The sequence below is a fragment of the Manis javanica genome, chromosome 17 (assembly GCF_040802235.1).
Source record: "Manis javanica isolate MJ-LG chromosome 17, MJ_LKY, whole genome shotgun sequence".
Taxonomy (NCBI): Eukaryota; Metazoa; Chordata; class Mammalia; order Pholidota; family Manidae; genus Manis; species Manis javanica.
Window position 1 is genome coordinate 23,655,388 of NC_133172.1, and position 27,903 is coordinate 23,683,290.

Genomic DNA, 27,903 nt, shown 5'->3' on the forward strand with positions numbered 1-27,903 from the left:
AATAGAAAGAGAAATCAGGAAAACAATTCCATTCACCATTGCATCAAAAAGAATAAAATACCTAGGAATAAACCTAACCAAGGAAGTGAAAGACTTATACTCTGAAAACTACAAGTCACTCTTAAGAGAAATTAAAGGGGACACTAATAAATGGAAACTCATCCCATGCTCATGGCTAGGAAGAATTAATATCGTCAAAATGGCCATCCTGCCGAAAGCAATATACAAATTTGATGCAATCCCTCTCAAATTACCAGCAACATTCTTCAATGAATTGGAACAAATAATTCAAAAATTCATATGGAAACACCAAAGACCCCGAATAGCCAAAGCAATCCTGAAAAAGAAGAATAAAGTAGGGGGGATCTCACTCCCCAACTTCAAGCTCTACTACAAAGCCATAGTAATCAAGACAATTTGGTACTGGCACAAGAACAGAGCCACAGACCAGTGGAACAGATTAGAGACCCCAGAAATTAACCCAAACATATATGGTCAATTAATATTTGATAAAGGAGCCATGGACATACAATGGCAAAATGACAGTCTCTTCAACAGATGGTGCTGGCAAAACTGGACAGCTACATGTAGGAGAATGAAACTGGACCATTGTCTAACCCCATATACAAAGGTAAACTCAAAATGGATCAAAGACCTGAATGTAAGTCACGAAACCATTAAACTCTTGGAAAAAAACATAGGCAAAAACCTCTTAGACATAAACATGAGTGATCTCTTCTTGAACATATCTCCCCGGGCAAGGAAAACAACAGCAAAAATGAGCAAGTGGGACTACATTAAGCTGAAAAGCTTCTGTACAGCGAAAGACACCATCAATAGAACAAAAAGGAACCCTACAGTATGGGAGAATATATTTGAAAATGACAGATCTGATAAAGGCTTGACGTCCAGAATATATAAAGAGCTCACACGCCTCAACAAACAAAAAACAAATAACCCAATTAAAAAATGGGCAGAGGAACTGAACAGACAGTTCTCCAAAAAAGAAATACAGATGGCCAAGAGACACATGAAAAGATGCTCCACATCGCTAATTATCAGAGAAATGCAAATTAAAACTACAATGAGGTATCACCTCACACCAGTAAGGATAGCTGCCATCCAAAAGACAAACAACAACAAATGTTGGCGAGGCTGTGGAGAAAGGGGAACCCTCCTACACTGCTGGTGGGAATGTAAATTAGTTCAACCATTGTGGAAAGCAGTATGGAGGTGCATCAAAATGCTCAAAACAGACCTACCATTTGACCCAGGAATTCCACTCCTAGGAATTTACCCTAAGAACGCAGCAATCAAGTTTGAGAAAGACAGATGCACTCCTATGTTTATTGCAGCACTATTTACAATAGCCAAGAATTGGAAGCAACCTAAATGTCCATCTGTAGATGAATGGATAAAGAAGATGTGGTACATATACACAATGGAATACTACTCAGCCATAAGAAGTGGAAAAATCCAACCATTTGCAGCAACATGGATGGAGCTGGAGAGTATTATGCTCAGTGAAATAAGCCAAGCGGAGAAAGAGAAATACCAAATGATTTCACTCATCTGAGGAGTATAGGAACAAAGGAAAAACTGAAGGAACAAAACAGCAGCAGAATTACAGAACCCAAAAATGGACTAACAGGTACCAAAGGGAAAGGAACTGGGGAGGATGGGTGGGCAGGGAGGGATAAGGGGGGGGAAGAAGAAGGGGGGTATTAAGATTAGCATGCATGGGGGGGAGGGAGAAAGGGGAGGGTGGGCTGCACAACACAGAGAGGACAAGTAGTGACTCTACAACATTTTGCTAAGCTGATGGACAGTAACCGTAATGTGGTTGTTAGGGGGGACCTGATATAGGGGAGAGCATAGTAAACATAGTATTCTTCAGGTAAGTGTAGATTAAAAATTAAAAAAAAAAAAAAAGAAAGAAAGAAAAGGGGGATTACTCCTTAACAGGATAAAACTATTGGTAAATCAAAGATCAACGCATGCTTTAAATATCCTTAATGTTGATCACTTAAAGGGTGTCAGATGATCAGCTATGGAGGTACTCTTTTCTGATAATATTCCTTTCTCTTAATTAAAAAAAAAAAAAAAAAAGCAGTTACTGTGTGCTGACCTCCAATGAGTTCTGCACAGTGGCATAGAGGGCATGTCAAAGTGTGGGCAAAGGGTCTGTTTGTTTCTACGCAGAAGATCAAGGCCTAGCTTGGATACCCAGAAAATGAACTAAGATACGATATGAGGAGGAGCTTCCGGCATCAGCACTCTCTGGAGGACTCGTGCCGGGGGATGATCATCAAAAAGCCTCCACAGGGATCCGGACGATGCTGCGGTTGTGGCTGCATCCAGCCCACCATCTCCTGGACTTGCCATAAGAAGGAGGAGGGAGATGTCTAGGCTGGCATGTGCATACAGTGAGACAACGAATTTGACTGGATCTGTACTGTTGGAACTCAACCAGGAGTTGGGAGGGGTGCAAGTTGTAGCACCCCAAAATCTCATGACTATAGACTATCTATGGTTAAAAGAACATATGGGATGTGAACAGATCCCAGAAATGGGCTGCTTTAATTTGTCTGATGGTTCAAGTACAGTTGGAAAATATCCATCATATCATAGATAAATTTTCACAAATGCCTAGGGTGCCTAAATGGTTTTCTTGGCTTCACTGGAGATGGCTGGTAATTATAGATTTGCTTTGTTTATGTCACCGTATTCCTATTATGTCAATATGTGTGTGCAAATTAGTTAGTAGTTTAAAACCTATACATACTTAAGGTACTATACAAGAAGATATGTCAAAGAAATAATCAATCCTCCCAAGTTTCCTTCATATGCTACATCTATAGCTTTTCTTCTTCCTTCCTAATTACAAACTTTAAATAGAATTCGTGCCTCATATCGAATTTACCGAGTATCATAATTCCTCCAGGTGGTAAAGATACCTCGAGACAAGTGCTGGGCATAGAAGCCACAGGGCATAAATCTGCAAAGAAGTAAAAAGCTAACCTTTGCAAACAATATGGCTTCTCTCTCACTTACCAACTTTACATTTCCCTGTATGGCCCCGGAAGATGACTGGTTAGCCAGAGACGGGTAAGATTCCTCAAGGGAGGAACAACCTAAGACAGGCACAGTCGCAGGGGGGCCATCAGGTGAGAATTTGGGGATCAACAGAGGTGAGGCTCAGAACCTCACCCCCCCTGCTTTGAGAGAAATCTTCTGCATCCGTGGATGTCTTGCTGCCCTTGTCTAGCCTGGATTAATACTTAGTCCATAGGCACACACCTGATCATCTGATCATCTACATTTGCCTTCTTACAGCACTAAACTATGTTTTCTACCTTTATCTTGCATCTACCTACCACTTCAGCATTTTATTAAAAATAAAAATAATAATAATAATAGGAGAAATGTGGGACAACATATAAATCAAGTACAAAAATCAAATGAATATTCATATTTGACCTGATGGTTTATAGGTCATATTGCATGATCAAAACCGAAAGTTTCTGTGATGACTGCCCTTGTACTGTTCACCATGTAAGAATTTATTCACTCTGTAAGAATTCGTTCACCATGTAAGAACTTGTTCGTTATGCTTCAGAAGATTGGAGACTGACGAGAATTAGGCTTGAGATGGATTAATGATTGTACATTGAGCATTGACCCCCCTATGCTGAATTTTATTGTTGTTAACAACCATTTGATCAATAAATATGAGAGATGCCCTCTCAAAAAAAAAAAAAAAAAAAAAAGGATTAAAAAGACCAGATAATGAGAATGTCTTTCTTTCTATAACTTGCCATTTTTATGTAAAAAAGAATGTTTGGGAGGGCAAGGGGTGAAGAGATGGTAAAAAGTGAGATTTCATTTGGACCACCAGGCCTACTATTCTAAGGTTCTATTTGAGTTTGAGATGAGTTCCATCCATCCACCAATCCATTTATCCATCCACCCATTCATCCATCTATCCAGCCAGCCAGCCATCCTGTCATCTACCCAGCTAGCCATCAATCCATCCATTTACTCATCCATCCACCCACACACCCATTCATCCATCTATCCATCTAGCCATCCACCCACCCATCTTTCCAGCTGCCAAAGTTTTCTTGAGAACCATGTATGGATCAGGCACAATTAGGAAAATAACACAAAATACACAGGGCCCTTCTCTCACCAAGTTTACACTGTACTAGGAGAGACAGACCAGAAACCAGCAAAGGAGTGTGTTGCCAAAATGCTCACTGCTCCAAACATCGCAATGTACTTGAAATCCTCTTAACACAAAGGTAAGTCAGAGCCATTTCCTCATTCATTGTTATCATCAAGGATCTGTTGTAAAAACAAACAAGAGTGTCTTCTATGGAAATGCTAACAGTACAAAAATGTGTTCTGATGTGGCAGAATAATTTGCAGGCAAATACTATAGGCAATAATATTTTTGTGACAAAAACCTTTATTTCTTCTCTTCTTTGATTTAAATATATACATGTATGTGGGTGCACACGTATCAAGATTCAAGTATTTCAATATAAATTTTGCATTCAAAATACTTTTCCTGATTTCAGTTGATTGCATATTTCAAGCCAATGTTGCAAGCAGTAATTTTTGTTCGGAATCAAAAACAAGGATATCCCTCTCTCTCTCTCCCTCCTCATCTCTCTCTCTCCACCCCTGTGCCCAACACCTGTCCTTCGTCCCCCATCCTCTATCCCTAAGAAGCCCAGATATCTAAGCTGCTTTCAGAGCTGAGTGGGATCAAGGGAAAATCCGGAAGGTTTCTGGAAGGTTTCTGGGGCTGGGGCTGAGGCTCATGCCAGAATAGCAGGACAAGCCTTACCACTTTGATTTGAATGTGTAATTGTTTGAATACATCTTGCCTGCAATACAATAGTGTCATCCTTGGTTGACACAGATTTTAAAGCCCTTTGAAAAGGTGGAATGTTATCAATCATGGGTACGATTATAATGGGATTTAGGTGGAAGAAGCTAAGATTCAGGCCCTCACTCAGACCAGGCTCTATGACAGAACAGGGAGAAGAAAAAAGTAAGAGGCTGTATTCCAGTCAGGAAAAGGAAGCAGCGTGTAGCCATCATCCACACATCTTCTCTCCCAAAGTTGAAGGTGTCGCAAGGAGCACCACGAAACTCTGGAACTCCCAAGGAGAACTCCCCCAGACCCCCAACAATCTGCTTATGCTCCTACCACATCAGACCAGTGGTTCTCAGACAGGATGACTGTGCTCCTCAGGGGACATTTGGGAATTTCGGGAAACATACTGGCTGTCACGGCGGAGGGAGAGGGTATACAACCAGCATCCCATGGGTCAGGGCTGGGGGTGAGGGTGCTGACCAGCCTACAGAGCCCAGACAGACCCCAGAGCAAAGACCTGCCCAGCCCCAAATGTCAGTAGTTCCAAGCGAGAAACCCCACCTTAGCATCCAGAGAGGCTGAGCGGAAGCCAGAGGGAGAAAGGATGGGAGAGGAAGGAGCAGTTGCAGGACAGAGGCCTGAGGTCGCCTCCTCCGGCTGAGCTCCCTCTCCTGCTCGCCAGCAGACCCAAGCAAGTGACAGGGAAAGAATAAAACAGGAGAGGGAAGAAAGGAGTCTTTGAGCCAAATTACTTACTCATTTGCCTTTTGATCTAAAGCACACCTTCCTTATTATGTGTCAGAAGGGACTGGAAAACTAGCAATTTTTTTCTTCAAGGCAAAACAACCCAGGCCCAACAAAAACACAATAATCTCTCTGGCAGATCCCTGGGACCGTCCAACCTCTCCCTGACAAATCACAGCAGTACCTATGGATGTCAAATTCACCCACCAAGCCCAAATCACATGCCCGATTACTAAGGCAAAGAATTGTGAATTTCATTAAATATGTTAAAGGGGAAAAAATCAGCCTTGAAAAATAGTAATCCTGTCTTTCAACAAAAATATTATAGGAAGCTATGAATTTGGTAGATCCGAATAGGATGTTGGTACATGTTTTACTAAGGTAATATAATGGCACACTATTATTAGATCACATTAATCATTACTGTGCCAACGGCGCTGACAGCCCCACTGAAAAGGATTGAAAGGCCTGGTAATGGATATAAATTACCCATTGTGTGATAAAAGGATTTTTACTAAGAAGGTAAGAATAAAACAGCAAATTTCTAATATAACTGTTGTGTAAAAACCAAAATAAAAGTAATCCATGGTCAGTAATATCCACAAAATCAGAAGTAAGCACTTTTCCAACAAGATAAAGTCACAATAAAAATATATATATTCAGTATAATATAAAATTAATTTCTGGGTATATAATTCCACTATCAATTTCCCTGGTGTATGCAGGGACCTCTAAGGCCCATGGTCAGGAGAAGGTGGGTTTGGCTAATTAGATCCAAGGGTGAGTTTACAGAGAGATCAGGGTCAGTGCAGACAAGGGGATTGCAAACATCAAATACAAGCTCTGCCCTTTTACTGATGTTTTAAGTTTTTATCAGCTTTGATGCCAAGGAAACACTCTGTTAATGAGCTTGTGATTTTGAGTCTGATTGAGATGACAAATATGGAGCTGTTCTGAGGCAAGTTTCCTCCAAGACGGGGCGAAGCCATAGAACCACTGGAGAGTATGGGCCAAATAGACCATGGGTGAATGGACTGGGCCACCTGTCCTTGGGCAGCAGCCCCACCTGCTCACCGGCTCGCATTCCCGCTGACAGCTGGTGGATGGTAACTCTTGAGGAAGTCATACAGAAAGAAAGAAGCTAACCTCCCAGGGCTTTGTCCCATCTGTGACCCCATTCTGAGACTTCCTGAGCAGGTCTTGACATCACACATTCATCCCACCCAGAAGACCCGGGACATACACTGGATTAGAGAGATCTGTGAATCTGGAACCTTTTCCGTAGCCCCTCTCAGTCCAGAGAGGAGCTGCGGGAGCTCTTATCCAACACTGGGGTCTGCAATCCAAAGAGGGCAGCTGGGCTCCCCACACACAAACTCATAGACAGACACCATTTCAGCGAATTACAAAATGATGAAGTTCCTTACCAGGTGAGTCTTAAAGCAATGGAGCTCCCTCCTGGCTGAAGGGTATTCTTAAAGCCGTGGTGGGCAGGAACTGCAAAAATAAGACCTGTTAGCAATTCTCCATGTTGGACATATCGACTTCAATAAGATAGGTAAACAGCATTCCAAGGTAACAATTTGCCAGTTAGTTGAGAGTCTAACAACGTTTAATAGCCCCCACTGCCCCAATTCATCGAGCAATTTAAAATTGGGAACTATGTGACCTTTGCTGCAATAAAGCAAATTTGCTCAGCTTCTTTTAATGAGAAACTGCCACCTGCAAAAAGAGAAGGGGGCAGGGCATCTAACCATCCCTTCTGCGGATGGGACAGAATAAGAAGTAGGAGCCAGCAAGGGCGCTGCTCTCCCTCTTGCCCTCTCCCTCCCTCTCTCCGTCTGTCCCTCCCTCTCTCCCTCTCCCTCTCCTTCTCTTTCTCTCCCTGTCCCTCTCTTTCTTTCTGTCTATAGAATTCTAAAAGTTGAGGAACTGGTGAGATAGCCACGGCTTCTTTTTTCTCCCAGACTTAAGGAGGCCCCCGGAGACCCCAGTTCCACCCAGATATCAATCACCACACCTGTTCAGTGACCAGGGCAGCATTCAGTGGTTCCAGACCAGGAACCTGCAACTGCCCCAGGCTTTGGGGTGTCGTACGACCTCAAAGTCCTCTCTCCTGAAGCAAGACCAGGAGAGCAGGAGCCAGTTAGGCATTTTACTTTCTTACTTTGTTTTATAATTCAAATAAATTGCACATAGATGATCTCATCTACTATGGCACACTTGGAGGAAACAAGCCTACATGCCCATCCACAGTGGCTCTAGAGCCACTGGCTGGGGTAATCAAGGACAAGCCACAACCTGTGATTTCCAGCTCACACTCGGGTCCAGTCACTCCTGGTCCCGTGCAATTCAGAAGCTAATTTGTTTATGGGCAAGCAAAAATTCCATCTTAGAGAAATCTTCTGCATCCGTGGATGTTTTATTGCCCTTGTCTAGCTTGGATTAACACTTAGTCTACAGGCAAACACCTGATCATCTAAATTTGCTCTCTTACAGCACTAAACTATGTTTTCTACCTTTATCTTGCATCTACCTAACACTTCAGCATTTTATTAAAAATAATAATAATAATAATAATAATAATAATAATAATAATAATAATAAGGGAGAAATGTGGGATTCACATATAAATCAAGTATAAAAATCAAACGAATATTCGTATTTGACCTGATTGTTTATAGTTCATAATATGTGATCAAAACTGAAAGTTTCAGTGATGACTGCTCTTGCACTGTTCACCATGTAAGAACTTATTCACTATGTAAGAATTTGTTCACCATGTAAGAACTTGTTCATTATGCTTCAGAAGATTGGAGACTGACGAGAATTAGGCTTGGGGTGGATTAATGATTGTACATTGAGCATTGAGTCCCCTATACAGAATTTTATTGTTGTTAACAACCATTTGATCAATAAATATGAGATGCCCTCTCAAAAAAAAATTCCCTCTTAATTGGTTGTATTTTGCTGAAGCTGAAGTTGTACATACAGATACCACAGAAATAGAATTCTGGTAGGGATTCAAGGATATGTCTACAAATGGGAAACCAGAAGATGCATTCAGAGAGCCCATGGTGGCGGCCCCAGGCCAAGAACTTTGGACATGAGGCCACTGGTCTGCAACCCTCCGTCCAACTCCAAGATTGATTTCTGGCAATCAGAAAGGCATTTGCTGATTATAAGTTAGAAGTGTTTTCTCAAAGTGTAACAGAGACACTGTTATTTGTAAACTGATTTCTACCTGCCTATCTTGGGACATAAAACAAATGTTTACGTCTCAACCAATTGTAACAGGAAAGACATCACAAGTTTCTTTTCCTCTCCCTCTTTCTCTCTCCTCAATCAAATTATCTTTTGTGTTGTGTTGTCCTGTTTCACTCAACTTTAAAAATCTAATGTGAAAAATAGATGCTCAGTGCTATGGTTTTGGCCCAGCAATGGGCAGAACAGGCCCCCAGCATCTGGTTGCTTCTGTGAGACTCCCTTCTGTGTTCACAAGACTCCTTAAGTTTAGGGAGGTTACATGAGGTGGGGGACAGACGCAGATTTTATATCCTGGCTCATGGCTTGCAAAAGTCTAGAACTATTCTCCAGGGGCTGTTCATTTAGTAGCTTTGTACATTTCAATGACAGGGAGAACATGGAGAAACTGGGGACATCCCACACCCACTCATCCTCCAGCTCCACACCATTGATCAGAACATCACTGTCTCCTGCAATCTACACAAAGGGCAGTGATGGGAGTTCTATGCTGTACATTTTTCAAGATCCTGGCACAAGCCCTGTGGCAGCAGTAGGGGCTGTGCCCTCTTTAGAGGTCCCCCAAATAATTAGGGGTTTATCTAAAGGTGTCTGGCCCACCTGGGCAAGTTCAGCCCAACAAGTTTAGAGGCTACACTGGACCTCAGGAAAAGAAACAAGTAAGTGACATGTGTCCTTCTAAACCAGTCTCAGTAAGAGGGGGATCCTGGCATCTGATGTCATCACATCACTGCACTGACCATATCAGACCTCCGAAGCTTTGCAGGTGGAGTGGGAGGAGGGGAAACACCAGCCAGGAATTCTGCCTTCCTCAATGAAGGAAATAGCTTTTTGGTGCAAGTAAGTAACTCACAATTAGAGAGAATGCAGTGACATAACCAGAAACAGGTCCCTGATGGGAGACACCCCTCGCCCTTGCCTCCCGAGGGGACCCCATGCTGAGGGGATGGAGGAGGGGGGCCACCCAGGGGACACTGCCAACAAGCCCAGTTTGGTGTAGTTACCACCAGATGAGAGGAAATGGGGGAGAGGGCAGTTAACAAAGGCAGCAAAAGCATGGCATGGGTCAAGAGGGCTTGGGCACAGCCACCACACCCAAAAAATTATGCCCTCCACAGGCATGTTTCAGTGCCTAAAACTCCGCCTGTGATAATCAATAACCCCTGCTTCCCCTTTGAAACACCGGTAAGGCACATATGCCGTCATCCACAGGCACCGGCTCCTGACAGCGAATGGACTCAAGACCTGCCCATTCAGTGCCTCGTGCACACAGTGCGCCAGCCTTCATGGCTGACCAGAGGGCAAGTAGGCCTTCCACAGGATACAGAGATACCCATTGCGTGACGGGCTGGCTGGCCAGGGAGAGGGCCGAGAGTCATGTCAGAGGTGGGAAGTGGAGCACCAGGGAGGAAGGGCGCATGAGCAGGGCCCTTAAGCAGGTGCAAGGGGACTGTGGGACAGAGGCAAGCAGAGGGCAAAGGCCAGGGCCCCCAACATGAGAGGGCGTGGGGTTCTAAGAGAAAGTATGGCTGCAACTTCAAGAAGGGAGAGAGAGAGAGAGCAGGGTGCCGGGGAGGTTGGGAGCATCTCTTAGTGCCTAGAGCACCTCCAAGGCCCCTCTGAGGAATGGGAAGGAGGAGGGGGTGGGCAGCACTAAGAGGGATTTTGAAGGAGAATGGGGAGGACAGGAAGATGTGGGGACACAGACAGGAAAAAGAAAGTGGGAGGTGGCCTGGACAGCTCAGGTCGGTCCTGGCACGCAGTGAGCCCACACTGCAGCCTGTCACTGTGAATTTCACCAGCAAAGCTGTGCTCACCCAGGGGGCCCGGCCTGTTCCCTGGACCAGCCCTGCACTGGTGCCTCTGCCCATGGGAGAGGGAGGCCAAGCTCTGGGAAGAGCCGGAGAAGCCTTCACTGAGCAGGAGCCCAGCCTTGCAGACTTGAGCCCAAGGGTACTGAAAGAGAAGGTGACTGGTGAGTCAAAAGAGGAGCAGAGATGCAACACCCCCACCAGGGTCAAGGCCCTCGGTAATGAGCCCCAAGTTCAATGCAAAGAGCCTTCCCCTAGACCAACACGTTGCCTTCCCATGAACATTACACACCTGTCTCTCTATATATATACCATGGCAATTAGGCCATCTCAGCAGTGAGAGACGATTTACAGAGGGAGGGCCTGCCATGTGCCACACTGAGGGCAGTCGCTGTGTCACCTCCTGGTACATCCACCTGCCAGGTCCTGGTAGGTGTTGAGTGGGAGGGAGGTGGGGGCAGAATGCATTCCTGGACAGACAGAGGGCCTCCCTTTCCAGGGGGTGTCCGAGGCCCAGCAGCAGGAGCAGGGCTCCGTGGAGGAGTCTGGGCAGTCCGGGGCAGGTGGGAGCTGGGTAAAACGGCTTTCCTTCCAGGAAAAGAGTTGAGAAAGAAGGACTCAGAGAGAGCCAGCTGGACTCCTTCAGCCCTCTGCCTGGGGAAGGGTGTGGCTAGCAGGAGACACTTCCGGAGCTATCTGGAAATAACACCCCTTGGTCAACACCTTGAGCCCTGCTGTCCTGAGAGGCAGGCCCTCTTCTGTCTGGAGGCAGAGGAGCTTCTTCTCCAGGGCCCACCACCAGGCGGCCACAACTCCCATTCCTAGGCCCTGAGTGCCCCTCCCAGCCAGTGCTCAAGATTCACCAATCCCACTAGGGACAAGGACCCTGCCAGAAACCTACAGTTCCTCAAAACAGACTTGGATGGTCCATTCCCAAGCATGGAGTGATTTCTCTGAGAACTCTGAGAGAGTGACAGAGCCCCAGATGACACAGCCAACAGGAGAGGATCCCTGATGAGGACGACCTGGGAAAGAGCCTCAGGGAATCAGTCCATCAACCAGCCCTCATCTGTTAAGTGCCTCCCAGTTGCCAGGCTTACGTCTAACGTCTGGGGATCTGACAATAAACAATGTTCCCACCTGGGTGGAACTTATATGTTTTGTGAGCAGCTTCAAACAGAAGACAAATATAAATAATGATGCCAGTGAATAGTAAGCCCTGAAAAGAAAATAAATCCAGGGAAAATAATGGACATGGACAAAATGGTGAGGAAAATAAAAGACAGACTATTTTTAAAAAGACAATCAGAGAAGACCTCTCTAAAAAGGTGACAACTGACAAGAGCCAGAATAAAGAAACAGAGTGAGGCCCTGTGAAAATCTGGGCAAGAATTTTGTAAGTGAAGCAAACTGTGAGTGCAAAGGCCCTGAGGTAGGAAGGAAATGGATGGTGCCTTCAAGGGGCAGCAAGAAGTTCCATGTGGCCAGGACATGGGCAGTGGGTAGGAATATGGGGGAGAATGGGCTATTTAGGATCCACACACCTTGTCAAGCATGGTAAGAACTTTGGATTTTATTCTGAGCAGTTGGCAGTTTTTGAGCAAAGGAATAGCACAATCTGACCTACATCACACAAGGATCACGCTGGCTGCTGTGAGGAACAGAATGAGAGCAGAGGCAGAGGGACCAATGGAGGGGAGGCTGCTACAGGTGCCTGGGGGAGAGGATACTGGCTTGCATGTGGTGGGAGCCACGGCAATGGAGATAAGCAGGTAGATTCAGGATGCCTTTCATAGGAAGCCAGTGAGACTTGCTGGGCAGGACACCAGGAGTAAGGCAGGGTCCCAGAATTTCCTGGGCTCATCCTGGCCAGGGACGCTGGCAGCACAAGGTACCAACTCCAAGTCAGTGCTAGCCCAGGGCTCAGGTATAGTAGCCATGTGTTCCTGATCTTGGGCATCAGGAGCCCTGCAGACCCTGCAGGGACTGTCCCTTGTAGGACTAACTAATTACTAGAGATTGAAATAACTCCCCTCGCACCATGTCTTTCCCAGGCAAACCAACCAACCCAGAGTCTGTGCCCCGACCACCTCCTCCTCCAACAGGCTCTCACACTCTGCACATCTCTCCACCTGCCCTCCACCCCAGGGTCAGACATCAGGCAACCAGAGTCAGCCCTTTACTTGCTGGCATGATCTAAACTAGCCAGTACTAAGTCTGCTTATCCTGCCTGGCCTGGCCTTTCCCTCAGATATGGCTATAAAGGCTCTCGCCCACATCTTTCCTGCACTGCCTCTGACCCGACTGTCCCTGGTGACTCCACATGCAGCCCTGCCGGGGGTGGCATGCCCCCTCCCCTTAAGAACTATAGTAACAAACTAGCTTTTCAACAGTACACGTCTCCTGATCTGCTGGCCTCACCACACACCCCCTCACCTTGGAGCCACTGCCCTCTTCCTGGACTGCACGCCATGATGCCTGCTGAGAAATAGTCACCCTCTTCTAACTTCCGTCAGGACAGGTGCTTGAGGCACTGTTATTCAATAGCCACAAAGGGTCTCAACGTAGAGGAACCCTCAGAACCCAACCAATTCTCTCCTAAACCCCATCAGCGCACCCCCAGGGTCCCACAACTGACCCAGGGCAGTCAGGCCTCCATGCACAGGGCCAATGCTTGCGGTGAGTGTGTGCTGCACATAGGACACCAGGAGTAAGGGGGTGGGCCAGAGTTATCCTGGGCTCATCCTGGCCAGGGACTCTGGCAGCACAGGGTACCAGCACAGGGGGTGGGGGGCAACTGCACCCCGATGCAGAGCCCAGCCAGCATCATAGGATGCAGCTGAAATTGGGTAATTCAGAGTGCGCTGGGCTGCCCAGACTTGTTCCAAAGGAAGCCTCTCCTTTCATTTTAAAACCAAAGGTAACTTGGATGGAGAAGCTATTTGATACCTGTTCTATCTAAATGCTTTCAGGATACACAGATATCAGATGCTCCCAGACACCTGAGACCCCATGACATCAGCCCAGGCACTTCGGTGATAGAAGAGGAGTGGAGAGGCTCCTTCCCATCAGCTTGCGACCCGTGCGTGTGTTTTGCATGCTGTAGCATGAAGAAACACCGAGATGCTCAGAGCCAATCAAATTACTTCCCTGTCTCTTTAATAAACAAATCCATGTGCACATTAACAGTGTTGAAAATTCAATTTAAACTCTTTGTCTGTTGCTGCTTACTCTAAAGATGGTCTTTCTTAAACAACAGAACACCAAGGAGTCGTTAGTGCTCTCTCTTCATTACTTCAAAAAACCAATCATTAGACACCAGAGTATATACGTAATTAGAAAATCACTTCCTTTGCAATCCAAGCTAAGTAGTTTACATACTGTAATTACAGGGACAAAATCAATTTTTAATCATTTCCCTGATTGGGCTCATCAGCTCTGTGGGAACATTGTAACCTGCTTGTTGTGCAAAAGCAACATCTGGGCTAAAACAATTACCCTTTGTTTGCTACAATATTCCTTAAATCTTTTTGCTTGCTTAAAAAAATGAAAACATGAAGACAAGATATTTGGATGTCTTTTTGTCCTTGATCAACATATATCCGAAAGTTCTCCTCCTGACGTGAGTTTAATGTTCCCCAGAATTTATGGTTTAACAGTACACATCCAAGGAATGTATTTTTTCAGTGAGATAAAAGTATCTGATTGTTTTAAAGATCCATTCAGCTGCCTAATTGTTCCATAGCTAACACATGGTATTCAAACAACCCACACATTACAAAAGCTCATCTGGGTAATCATGGGCAACTATTATTGCAATGGTTTACACTTTTCTAATACAAATGAATGGATTTTATAAAAATTAAAAAAAACTAAAAAGCTGAGTATGTGTGAAAAATAGTTGGTATGAATTGGCAAGGCAAGGCTAAGCATTTTGTTCTCTTAATAGGAAATGACCTCATTTACACTGGAGTAATAATTAGTACTGCTTCACTGACAGTTAAGAAAAAAACTTTCCCAGTATAATAAGGCAGCATCTCCTTTGTTAGGAGATCTACATTGATTATTAACCCTTGCCGAGAAATTCCAAGTTTAACTTTACGTTCCGCTGGGCTCATGTTTGCTGGCAAAAGATAAAAATAGCTGTTTTGGAAACCATTGCCTCTCACCCAGTTTCCAAAGTTTTACATTTGAGCTTTTAAGTGACAGTCTAAAACACTTGGTGTCCCCTTTGAAGAAACATGGAAAGCCCCCCATCACCCACCTGCAGCCACAAGAGCCCTGGTCGGCCCCTGCAACCCCCCTCCCCTCCCCCCCCCGTGGCCCTGGTCCTCCCTGTCCTTTTGAAGTTTATTGGCTTTGATTTTTGCTTGCAAGTCACTCAACCTACAATTAATTCATAGTCAAAACAGCCCTGAGAAGGAGAAAAGGAAAGAGGGAAAAGTGAAAGGAGAGGGAAGCTATAGTTCCAGGTAAGTCAGTCCAGGCTGGTGATACAGGAAGGAGACAGGAATACAAGAGCCATGTAGGAAGTATAAGCCAGAAAACAGCCAGAATTATTCACACACACACATACACACATACACACATCACTGCTGAAGGATCTGTTCATTGACCTAACCATTCCTGAAACTCAGTAAGAGTGACATTTGACATTTATTGACACACAGGTCTGGTGCCAAGCTGCCACACTGGTGGAGTACCACAGTCCCAAGTATTGACCCATACTGTCTCACTTCACCCTCGTGACAACCCAATGAGGCAGGTACTGTCATCTAGTTCATTTATTGATGGGAAACTGAGGCACTAGCTAGGAAATAACTTGCCCAAGGTTAAGAGATCATGAGTTGGAGAGCCAAGGTCTGAATCCAGGCAGGCGGATTTCGTGGCCCATACTGTAGGCCACTCTGCCCTACATATGTCAACACGGGGTAACATCACTCCCCCTATGGCCTCAGAGAGCCCTGTCTCTGAGGCAGACAAGCTTGCCTTATGTCCACTGGTCAGACACCCAGTGGCCCCCACGACCATGTCCTCAGCAGCAGCATTCACAGCCCCACTGAAGAAACATGGAAAACCCCTGTCACCCCACCCCACAGCCACAGAGCCCCAGTCGGCCCCTGCACTCCCCTGGCAGCCCTGGTCCACCATTCTGCACCTGGGTTCTGCCTTCCCATCCCAAGGTGAAAGATTTCTGACCCAGGACAAGGCAGAGGAGAACATGTCCTGTAGGCCAGTGTTCTCAGGTAAGAAGCACAGACCAGAAGCACACATTTCTCACAAGGCTCATGACTTGTGTTGCTGGACACAAGTCCGGTTCCAAGTGGCCAGTGTCAAGCAGCCACACTGGTGGAGTCCCAGAGCCTTAACTCACCCAGGACGGACACCCAGCTCTCCACAGAGGCCGTTTTCTCTGAGAGCCAGCCTGGTAGGTTCTCCGCAGTGTCTTTGCCCACCCTTGGCCTGGGGTCTCACCCTGTCCGTGGGAGTGCAGAGCCCACGTTATCTCAAGCAAATCCAGACAACTCTGGCCACCAGCAAAGGAGTGATGCAAAAGAAGAAAAAAATCCCCCAAACTGTAAATGCTTCCTAATATATTTTATCACCACACAAATTAAAAATACTTATCCCTTGACAGAAAATATTTCATATTAGTATCAGATCACAAGGAATCTATGCAGTAGTTTTTATCTTGAAGAAATGTGAAACAACTGGAAAGCATAAAGTGCATATTTTCTATGTCTTCTATAATTACTGCAGGTAACATTGCTGCTCAGGTATTCTGCTTGGCAAATATTGCTTGAATATTCAGCCATCACACAGAACTGTGCTGAACAACTTAGTGACCACTAAACCACACGTGGCTACTGAGCACTAGAAATGTGAGCAGTTTCATTTATATTCTTTATGCTTTCTATTTGTTGGATATATTGAAAATAAAATCTTATAATCAATTTCACCTATTTCTTTTTATCATTTTTAACATGGTTATTAGAAAATTTGAATTATATGCATGGCTTGCATTTGCCAATTGCATTATGTTTATATTGCACCCCACCAATTCTGAGCTGAACAAAAAGTAAGGCCATTTTGGCAGCCAAATTTAGCCATAGTGAAAATTCACTTATTTTCTGAAGCAGATTTTTTTGAGAAAATGTACTGCCATCAGTATTACTAGAAATGTTAGTTCCATAGATATTGTCTGAAGTCAAAATGAAAGTCCTACCCACCCTATCACAAGGATCTCTTTTACAGGTTTTGCTTTTTTCAACTCATTTACTTTTCATTTTATAAAATTGGTTATTCAAGCAATAATTTGCTCATTTCCAGAACATTCGGAAAATATGAAACATTACAAAGAAGAAAATAACAATTATAATTCTATTAGCTGGTGTGATTGCTATTGATATTTGGGTGCACTTCTGTTCTGTGTGAGTGTGTGTGTGTGCATAGGTGTGAGTTTATGAACATAGTTGAGAACATACTTGCATGTGTTATCTTTCATTTCACATGTTCTAAAATCTCAGGTCCCCAGTGTTATAGATGGTGCTTGGCCACTATTAGAACATAGTACACTGACAAAAATCCATAACACTGCTACCACCAAATGCTGGCAAAGATATGGAACAACAGGCATTCTCACTGATTGCTGGTGGGAATGAAAAATGGTAGAGCCACTCTGGAAGAGTTTGGTGGTTTCTTACAAAGCTAAAAATACTCTTACCATACAATCCAGCAGTAACACTCTTTGATATTTGCCCAAAAGGGTTGAAAACTTACATCCACACAAAAAAAAACCTATGCAGCGATGTTTATAGCAGCTTTATTCGTGATTGCCAAAATAGAGAAGCAACCAAGATGTGTCTCAGTGAGAGAAAGGGCAAACAAACTGTGGTACACCCACATAATGGAGTAGTATTCAGCAATAAAAATAAATGAGCTATCAAGCCACAAAATGACATGGTAGAACCATAAACACATATTACTAAGTGAAAGGAGTCAATCTGAAAAGCCTATATAAGGTATGATTCCAATTCTATGGCATTCTAGAATAGGCAAAACAAAGGAGACAGTAAAAAGACCAGTGGTTGCCAGGGGTTTAGAGGGAAAGAGGGATGAATAAGTGAAGCACAGGGGATCTTTACAGCTGTGAAACCATTCTGTATGACACCATAATGGTGGACACAGATCATTATATATTTGTCCAAACCCATAAAATGTACAGCACAAAAAGTGATGCCATAATGTAAACTATGAACTCTAGTTAATAATAACGCATCAAAGTTGGCTCATCAATCACAACAAAGGTACCACACCAACACAAATGTGAATAACAGGGGGAAATGTGGGGAGGGGGGTACATGGGAACTGGACTTTCTACCCAGTACTCCTGTATACCTAAAACTACTCTAAAAAACAGGCTATTAATTTAAAAAGAAAAAGAGGACTAGGAGAAGAACAGCATTGAGAAAGGCTAGTGAATCTCCTCCCCTGGCTGGCATGCTCCCCTTCTGTAAGTCAGGAAATCTCTCCCGTGCTTAGAGATCCAGCACTCTTCAGAAGTCTCCTGGCTGCCACTTCTTCCATGCATTGATGTCCAAAAATTTCCCAGAAAGGCTGCTTGGGCAGTTCTTCAAGAAGTGCACTTGGCACTCGGCACAGATCCCAGTGACTGGAGACCTCAGCCAGCCAACTGACTTCTCTGCAGGCTTCTGTTGTTGTTCTTCTTGGTTCAACTCACAAAGTGGACTGACCTGTGACTGCAGAGCAGCATTTAGGCCAGCCAGGCCTGCACCCCCTTCTAGCACCCAGCTCCTCGACAGCAGGGGAAAGGGGACCCTCAGGCTGTTTCCATCTTCAGGCTTGATATTCCCCCAAAGTCCCATCCTTGTTTCTCCCACCTCCAAGACAGAAACCTGAGTGCCTCAGAAAGTACTGATATAGATAGGGGACCAGACAGAAGTACTTGGGGGACATGAGCCACCTCCCCAGCTGGAAGCTGGCAAGAATGTGGAGTGCACTGAGAACATTACAACAGTATGGTGGTATTTTCTTCATTTCCCTATCTGGGCATAGAGGGCCATCAAAATGCTGCTGTCCTATTGAACTGTCACCTCTAAATCCATATTAAGTTTTGCTTCAGCTACTGATTATTCAGGAGAATGCCAAGAAAATTCAAGGGTGGACTTCTTTAGAGGCCACATAAAATATTTCACACTGTTTTCTTATGATTTTGTAGTAACAATAAAAAACAGAACCTGCAAAAGTCATGGATCCCTCAAGTATCCCTCATCCTATGGCAAAAAAAAAAAGGCAAGTATGACAGATGACAAATACTCAGGAAAGCCTCCAGGCACATGCCCTCTGAGGTCAGGACCTCCTGCAAGGTGTGCCGACACTGGGGGATGGAGAGGTCCCCCAGAAAGCCCGTTCCTTTCCTGGCCTGGCCCACCAAGCAGCCAATGACAAGCCCTCTGGCTTGTCTCACGGTAAACTTCCTATTCCAGAAAATTCAAACCTAGTAATTCACAGAAAAGAAAAATAAAAAATCCTTTTCCTCTCATCTTCCAAGCCTTTCCATTTTGATAAAGATTTTATCAACATTCTTAGAAAGAGTATATTCTCTCTCCTCTGCCCACAGGTAACAAGGGATGGCAGATGTTTCAGAAACAGCACATTATAAAAAAAAAAATCCAATGTCACTAAAACCAGAATGGAAGATGTTTTATACATTAACAAACATTGTAATGAATTTGCACAACCTTAACCGACTGTATACCCAGCATAATGAAATGGTCCCCATCCTTTCAAATAAAAAATTACGTATGCTAGCACATAGCTTTAGAAAAGCATTGTTCTTTTAAAAAAAAAAAACCTGCATTTTTCCCAGCTACCATGTAATTTGTGAGATGCATTTTTAAATGATCTGCAACAGCAGCGGCTTCATCAGTCAGATGATACCGATAGATAATTCACCAAACCGTCACATGATCTTCCATCACTCTAAAAGACGCGAATATATTGCCACAAGCTTTGGGAATAATGGGTGCACCTGTTTACGGTGTCACCTCTGTTTGCTAATTGTCTCCTTGAGCTACATTTTACTTCTAATGCATTTATTTTTGACAGGCAGTGTCTATTTAGAAATCACATTACTTCAAGTGCAATTGTTCTTTTGTCTATCAAGTAAATGAAGTGTTGTTATACAGATTTCAGGTTCTGATTAGTAAAGTATCAGAGCCCCAAAAAGGTCAATCAGTTATTTACCTGAGGTAATAGAAGGATGACAGACATCTTGAATATTCTCCAGCTCATGCCATAGGCCACTTTATTATAATTACTCAACTCAGCCTAACTTAAATATGTTTCTGGGGGTGGCAGGCTAACATGGTACACTTGGAGCACGCGCCCAAGGCTGGGATCCATGCAGAATGGTGAGTGGTGGGTCTTGTGTGCACATGCACAGGTGCCGCCAAATCAAATATGCAATCCCTGAAAACGACAGGAACTGTGGCCAAATGAGTGCACAGTTGGGTGTTTAGAACTATCTGTTGGCTTGGATGAATTTTCCCATTAAAATGGGTATTTTTTAAATAATTTTTCAAATAATTTTACTCTTCAGGTCTGATTTCATGAGTTAGTTCAGATCAGTATGAAGGTATTATAACTGAAACAGAAAACAGACAACAACTGTGGGAAAATAAAGAGAGCTGTCTATGAAGGCCAGAAGCACCCAGAAGTAGGATTGCCTTTGACTTCCACTCTAGAGCAACATGGAGCCAGCTGCCTCCACGAATGGCCACGTGACGAACATGCCAACAGACAGAGTATATACACAAGAGACTGGGGACCGACTTACCACAGCATAAGCCGGAAACCAGATTTACAGACATTAATGAATACAGGTTAAGTAACCAGAAGATGTCTGTGTTTGAAGGAAAAATGTAACCTGAGCACCAACTCATTCCCTAGATATTTAGATCCAAATATCTAAATCTCAAATACCCTCAAATTATTCCTATAGATCATTCATCCACCTGACTTCCTGCCTCAAAAGTAACCCAAACCATGAATCATAGAGACAGTTCTATATTTAGGAGTCACTTGTCTCTAGATGGGTCATCTACAATTTCTTTTTTATTCCTCCTGATCTATCCATGAACTGTAAAGTTCTCTCACTCTCCCTACTTGTGCTCATTCCCCTTCATGCCTTGCACCATTACATTACCCCCAGTGTAGCATAGAGTCGAACACCAGACCAGTGACCACTGTCCCCGCCAGGCCTTGCACACACGGAGCCTGTCACTGAGTCACAATGCTCAACACCTACCCCGTGCAGGCCTGTGCAAGGTGACCATCCCAGGCAGGAGGCGAGGCTTACAGAGAATTCCAGAGACCACGGTTACTCACCATGCTTGCCAAAAGAAGAAAACACAGAAACCCATGCTTGCCTTAAGTCACATTCTAAATTGGCTCCCTGGAGCATTCTCTACCTTGTTCACTAAAGATTGTGTGTGTTTCCTCTGTGTTTAGCATATGCTATGTAACCTGAGCAGGACTTGCATTGTACCACTAGTTATTTTTCCAAAGTGTTTTCCCATCAGGACCATAATTATATGCAAACTACTTGACTTAGAACCATTCACAAACATGTTTTAAATGTTCACTAGGATTATTCCACCACCTCAAAGCAGAAAAGGGGGAAGACACATGAATCCTTTCTTGAGGACCCCAAAGTTAGGGGAGCCCTGACATGGAGAACCACAGACTGTCCTCAAGAAGCAAAACCTCCATGACATTTTCTACTGCAGCAACGAGGAATGTCCTCTTCATTCTGCAATTTATTTCAAGTCTAAGTGCTCTAATCATGGGAAGTACTTTTTGCTTTTTAAACAGCCTGCTTGTTTTCACAGGTCAAGAGCATAAATAAAGCAGTCAAGTTGGAAACTTGGAAGGTTGTTTGCAGGAGAAGGAAGTAGTTATAGATCGTCCATTTGTTCAGACCCCAGGCAGCTCTCAGGCGGTAGCTTACTATATGTGAAAGCCAGACCCCTGGATGGCCAGCGCTTACTGGGAGGGTCAAGAAGCACCCTGTTTTCATCTTTGGGGAATTCCTGTTGGGGAAAGACTGCCAGAACCGTACAGGGACTTTACATAAGGTTCTGATACAAACTGACCTCCAAGCTAAGGGAGAAGCAGCAGCAGGCTGAGAGGGCGACTGACAACCACAGGCACAGATGCCCAGCCAAGCTGTGACTGGGTCGCCCTGAAACCCTAAGTATCCTAAAGCACTATGACATTTACTCATGTCACCACTCAAGTGGCTCCTGATGAACAAAATTAAGTGCCTACCAATTACAATACTGGATCCACACATGAGCAGATCATTTCTCAATCGCAAAAATCTCAAGAAAATGAGATGCCTGGAAGTCAACATATTCAAGATGGATAATATCTTTACCCCCCCCAAAAAAAAAGAAGTATGGGTAGGAGGGAGAGAGGATAGGGAAAACAACCACTATCCATTTTCTGTTTTTCCATATGAGATATCACATAGGTGTTCCTACCAGCAAAAGCAGAAATCATAGTCAATAAACTGTATTCCTTTGTAGATGACACACACAATTGCTAATAAGGCTAATGAAGAAAACAAGACTCACAAAGCCCCATGAAACCAGGGCCACTGGAGCACACAGACACGACTAGAGTAAGAGTCTGTTAGAGAAAAAAGATTTGGAACAACTTCAAGAACTAGTGATAACTTCCTGTGTCACAGGATGCTTAGGGCAACACTCAGAAAGGACAAGACAGGATGGGCCATAGCCCACGGAGGCTGATGCCCGAGAGCAGGTGGGTCCCTGCCTCCCATGATGGCAGGTCAAGAACACAAAGAATGGCTTTCTGGTGACAGCTTAAGACCACAATAAGCCACCAGCCCACATTTTTACTGCTACCTTTGCTTCTATTTTTTTCTTTATTCTGCATGCACTAGGATAGTCCCCACCCCCTTCCTTTTTATCAAACATTCCTAATGTAGTGATAAAATGAGGAAGAATGAAAGATTATTATAAAACAGGACTTTTATGGCTAGTGTCTATGGAGCAGTCACACTGTTACATATATTTTCTCTAAGTAATCAGGAATGTATTGGTATTTTGAAATTATGTATCTCTAATAACACAAAAGTACTTAAGAACAGAAATAGACAGTAATGGAAAATGCAGTCAACTGTTGACAACATATAGAATTTCTGAAAATAATTTGCAGAGAACAGCACAGCAGATGAGTCAAAATTTTCACAAAAATATTTCTTGCCTCCGATAGTCCAATGTAATTCATTTTCTATCTCTGTTCATTAATCATTGTTAAAATTAGTGATCCATTTCTTCCACTCTGCCATCTGCACTCAGCTTTGTAACAAACATGACACCTTCCTGCATAATAAAACCTGACAACTACTAGGATGCATTTCCAAATAGCTTTCTGCATATTTGCACCTCTATAACGGATTCCGTTGTCAGACAAAAGTGGATTATTTAACCAGAGTTCTTTCTTTATCAATTCTGAACACAGATGTGTGTGAGTGTGTGTGTGTGTGTGTTAAAAATACGATCAAGAAAAATCTGTTAATTTTAGTTAAAATGAATTTGTCCTGCCTTAAGTAGAAAGTATTTTAAATCCAGGTTATGTCAGCCAATATCACTCTCCAGAAGCATGGTTGGGAGTATTATGCTTAATATATGAAGTTTACATAAATTCATTTGTGGCTTCATCTTGTAAACTTTTCTAATAAAAATGATCTTGACATTCCAACCTCCTAAAAAATTTTTTCCTTTTAATATCCTGCTTTATTTTGTTTTTCAGTCTTTGATTACAGGATTCAAATAAATATTTTTAGGGAAAGACAAAACAATCAAGGAGGAGCAGGGAGATACAGACGAGAACACCAGTGAATAATTAAACACATGCCAAGCGTTCCCTTGGGGAAGCCACCACAGGGTCCAAACCACAAGGAAGCTCCTGGGTCCTCCTGGATAGCATGCCATGTGGTGCCAATCAGTCTGGCGGTGATGAGGGTGGGAAGAGGAAATGCAAATTAGGACCTTGTCCTCACCTTTCCACAGAGCAGCCTCTTGGGAAGGAAATCTACGAGCTTCCAAGAAGAGAGTATCCACCCGAACGGCAGAGCAGAACTGCATCCCTTCAGCCAGCTAGGGCTGAGGGGCAGATTGACAAGGTGATACCAGGTAGGTCCAAGGTGAAATAAAGAGACAACTTTTTGCCCACTCCCAGCCTGTCTCTTGCCTCATTGCCCCTTCCTCTGAACATGGCAAGCTCTAACTAGGGACCTCAAAAGTCCTCGAGAAACACATTTCCAAGAAATTCAGCCTCCTCCTGCATGTATTCTCCAGCAAGCTGCCAGGCTCCATGCCAGGGAGGGCAAGAGTATACACAAAGGTGCCTCCACATCAGATCAGCCCTAGAGCTGCTCGCCACCCTGTGGGAAAGACAAGATGCACGCAGATGTCTCCAAACAAGGACAAGGGACCGGGCCACAACCAGGGAGAAATGCACCCTAAACTGCCACAGGTGGGGGCTGGAAGAGTGCCCCAGGGAGGCTGCAGAGATGAGGTGGCATCTGAGCTGATCAAAACATCGACCAGCACAGTCAAAAAGGAATAGGTTCCTAACAGCAGCAAGGGCTGGTAGCGGGTCACATCAGGCATTTGGGGGCCATTCAGACTGGACTGAGGGGCTGAAGCAGCCATTCCCCTGTCTCTGAAGGACACAGTCATGGGCACAAGGAGAGGCTGAAGAGCTAGCATCCTGAAGGCACAGCCAGCATGGGAGTCAAATACAGCAGCAGGGAGAACGCACAGCTCTACAATAAACTGCACTTTGTTTGAAATTAAGGGAATGGCTATTTAATGACTGTTGGCCAAGGAATCTCCCTCTGTCTCTGTCTCTGTTTCTGTCTCTGTTTCTCTCTCACACACACACAAACACACACACACACACACACACGCCTATTGACAGAGCACAACTTTTTGTTTAATCCCCTCGGTTTATCTTTCTCTGCCTCACAGCCTGGTGTGGAGCTTGGAGCAGATCCCCTAACTAAGCCTGATTAGAATGAGAACAGTCAAAAGACAAAGTTTGCAAAAATCAAGGTTTAAAATAGAAATAGCAACTGACCCTCAGCTGCACTGCTGCCGGCTGGGACAGTGACAATAGCGACTCTTTTGTTAAACTTTCCTGCGAGACGTGCTCACCAGACTGGGGTGGGTGTGTGTGTCTGTCTGCCTCATATATGAGAGAGTGGGAGAAAGGTTTTAAAATAGCCATGGCTTAAAAATAATTAATCACAAATTACCGTTCACCCATTAGCAGCCAAAAATGTCTTTTGATTTATTTAACATATACAAAAGCCAAAGCTTCCCTATAAATACTTCAGAACTTGAAACCTTCCATTTTTCCTCTGCCCCAAACACATGCACACAGGCGCACAGGCACACACTGTGGGTGGGGGTACACTAGAAGCTATGGGTGTGCGAAACCCTCTCCCCCAGGCATTGCCTCCCAGCCACCCAGCTCCTCTAGCCTTGAGTTCCCTTTTCCCTTCACATGTCTGCATTCTGACACATTCAATTTCAGGTTATCAGCACATCTGAATTATAGAATACTGATGGGGATAGAGGGCAGGCCTCTCTGGGCTGATTAGCACCATTTAAGAAAGCTTTCACCAGCCAGCTTCATTGGCTGGGAGCGCCACCATGGTGGGTGGCCTTTCTGTATTAGAAGTCAACTCAGAGCTATCTAATTTGGATTAAATATGGACAAAAAGAAAGATCTGATTATGCTTATTCATAGCTAACCTTTCAAGTTAAAGAGGCTGCTAAACTTGGAAGTGAAAACTGAAAGTTTCTTTCCTGTGTTTCTGAATTTGGGGGTATTCTTATTTTCTATTGCAGTTTTTCAGTAAGTCTGAAGTGTGTGTGTGTGTGTGTGTGTGTGTGTGTGTCTGTGTGTGTGTCTGTGTGTGTGCATGTATTTAAATTTTGGCCCAGTCTGAGAGTTTCTTTCTAGAACGATGCCTCAGTAAGGATTCAGGGAAAAGCTTTTAACTTATTTAGAGACAGACAACAATGGAAAGTCAGGGTTTGACTTTAATCCATAAATATTTGAAAATATACACACACAAACACACACACATAAAAACTTGGCTATAGGAGACTTCTTGCAACAGAATGAGTCGCTGAAAATTTGATTAGCACAAATTTTTGACATGGGGCTGAGTGGGGCAGCGATTCAGAAAAGACCTCAACATGCAGAATACTGGAGTCACTGAATTGAGAATAATTCCCTCATTCAGGGTAGCATTTACCTTTACATCTTCACTTTCACAGATATGCACACACCCCATTATTTTTAATTCCCCTCTGTTCTCAGCTTGGGCAACTCCTTCAACACTGAGTTAATAAAAGGAGCAGGGAGTCTCAGGGGTTCCCAAGAGTCCCACCGTGGCCTCTGGGTGACAGTGCACGAGTGTGGGTGAGGGCCAGAGGCAGGCACTGGCTGTGGGTCTGCCCTGGGTTCCAGGCTCTGAGATAGGGCAGGGATCCAGGAAATGCACCCTGGAATACACAGGCTGGAGACTGGCTCTGGCACCCACAGAAGCAGCCAGACTCTGGTTCAGTTGAGTACAGTTCAATAAAGAGCTATCGAGCATTAGCCCAGTGCCACGCACCATGCAACACCCTGGGTTTTCACAAAGGAAATGCCATGTGCTCCCCACACAACCATCCTCCCCATCTCCTCCATCCTTCACTCTGTTAGGGGGCCACTGGGAACACCCTCCCTCGCAGCTGTCCACATTGTGGAGCCCTAGGTCTTCTCCACATTACCTCTCTCCGAAGGCCCATGCCTGACAGGGTGACCTGGCACACCTATCTTTGACAGCTCATCCCCCAGGATTGGCAAACTCCTCCATGGCAGAAACCACATCTCACCTTCCTTGGAGTCCTCCCCATAAAGTATCAAATATTTAATTAACCAACCCCAGCTAGCCATCTGGACACAGAGAAGGAGGCTACATGGGTGCAACATAATCGGGCCGTCCCCTTCCCAAGAAGTGCCCTGTCGCCCCCACACCCCACCACTGCAGAGCAGGCTAGGGCACCTCCCTTCTCCACTATCCACCCCGGGCCCCTCTGAGTGCCGGCAACTGAGAACCCTGAGAAAGCCTCACAAGCCCTGTCCGGCCCCAGCCACGCTGTTTCTCCAAGTGGGCGATGACTGTGGAGCTGCCCCGCCCAGGCCGGCGCAGGGTTGCCTTGCCGCACATCCTCACAGTCCCCCCAGCCTGGAAACACTAAACACAAAACACAGCCTACAGCGAGGCATAAGGAAGGGTGTCCCTGGTGGCCTCTGAACCAACACAAGCCCTGTACTTTGACTACATGTCAACCCAAAGTTACCCTGCACAAGAGTGTCTGTCATTTCGACCCCTCAGGAAAACTCAGTGGGACAGTAATGACGACTTCTTTTCCACTGGACCTGGAGAACCAATGCCCTGGCAGCCATGGCAGAAGGAAAGGAGGAGCCAGGCTCAGCGCTCTCCCTGGGGTCTCCCTGCTGAAGGAGGGGTACTTACTTGTTCTTACATGTCTTTTATGGGTTGGTGGAGCTTTTGTGAAACACCACTGTCTCCACCTAAACCAAACCCACATTTCTGAAAGGGGTAAAACGAGATTTCTCGCTGCTAGCTTTGAACCTGCAGACCTCCCACAGTGCCAGTAATTGCATTGCCAACAAGACGCAAAACTGCACCCACAAGCGACAGGAAACAAGGACTGGGTGGGATGCTTATCAATACAGCATGCACCAAGGACGTGCCTGCCACACATCTGCCACACGAGCATGGCCCCCCTATAGCCTGGCCACGGAGGCTCAGCGAGCCCTTGCGCCCTATACTCCCGCCAGCTGCCCCACACTTCAGTCATCCACAAGCCACCTTTGCTGTTTCTACCATATCTCCTGCCACCTGGACTGTTATCTACTTAATATATTTCTTTAACTTCAAATCAACTCACTTTTTAACTTAGCCTCACCTTAAGCAGTAACATCTGCTAAATCACAGCTAGAATGTGCTACTTATATTTTTCTAATAGGTCTTAAAATACCCAACTGTTAAAA

The 27,903-nt window shown here is 44.7% G+C and overlaps 1 protein-coding gene across 9 annotated transcripts in view; it reads right to left on the minus strand.

Moving 5' to 3' along the window:
- Positions 1-27,903, minus strand: part of ZNF536 (zinc finger protein 536) — a 432,301-nt gene that overhangs the window by 372,975 nt on the left and 31,423 nt on the right. For all 9 annotated transcript variants that reach the window (XM_017654913.3, XM_073225546.1, XM_073225549.1 and 6 more), the window contains exon 2: positions 7,060-7,129. The gene's annotated coding sequence lies outside the window, so the exon portion shown is untranslated. The remainder of the gene's footprint in view (positions 1-7,059; positions 7,130-27,903) is intronic.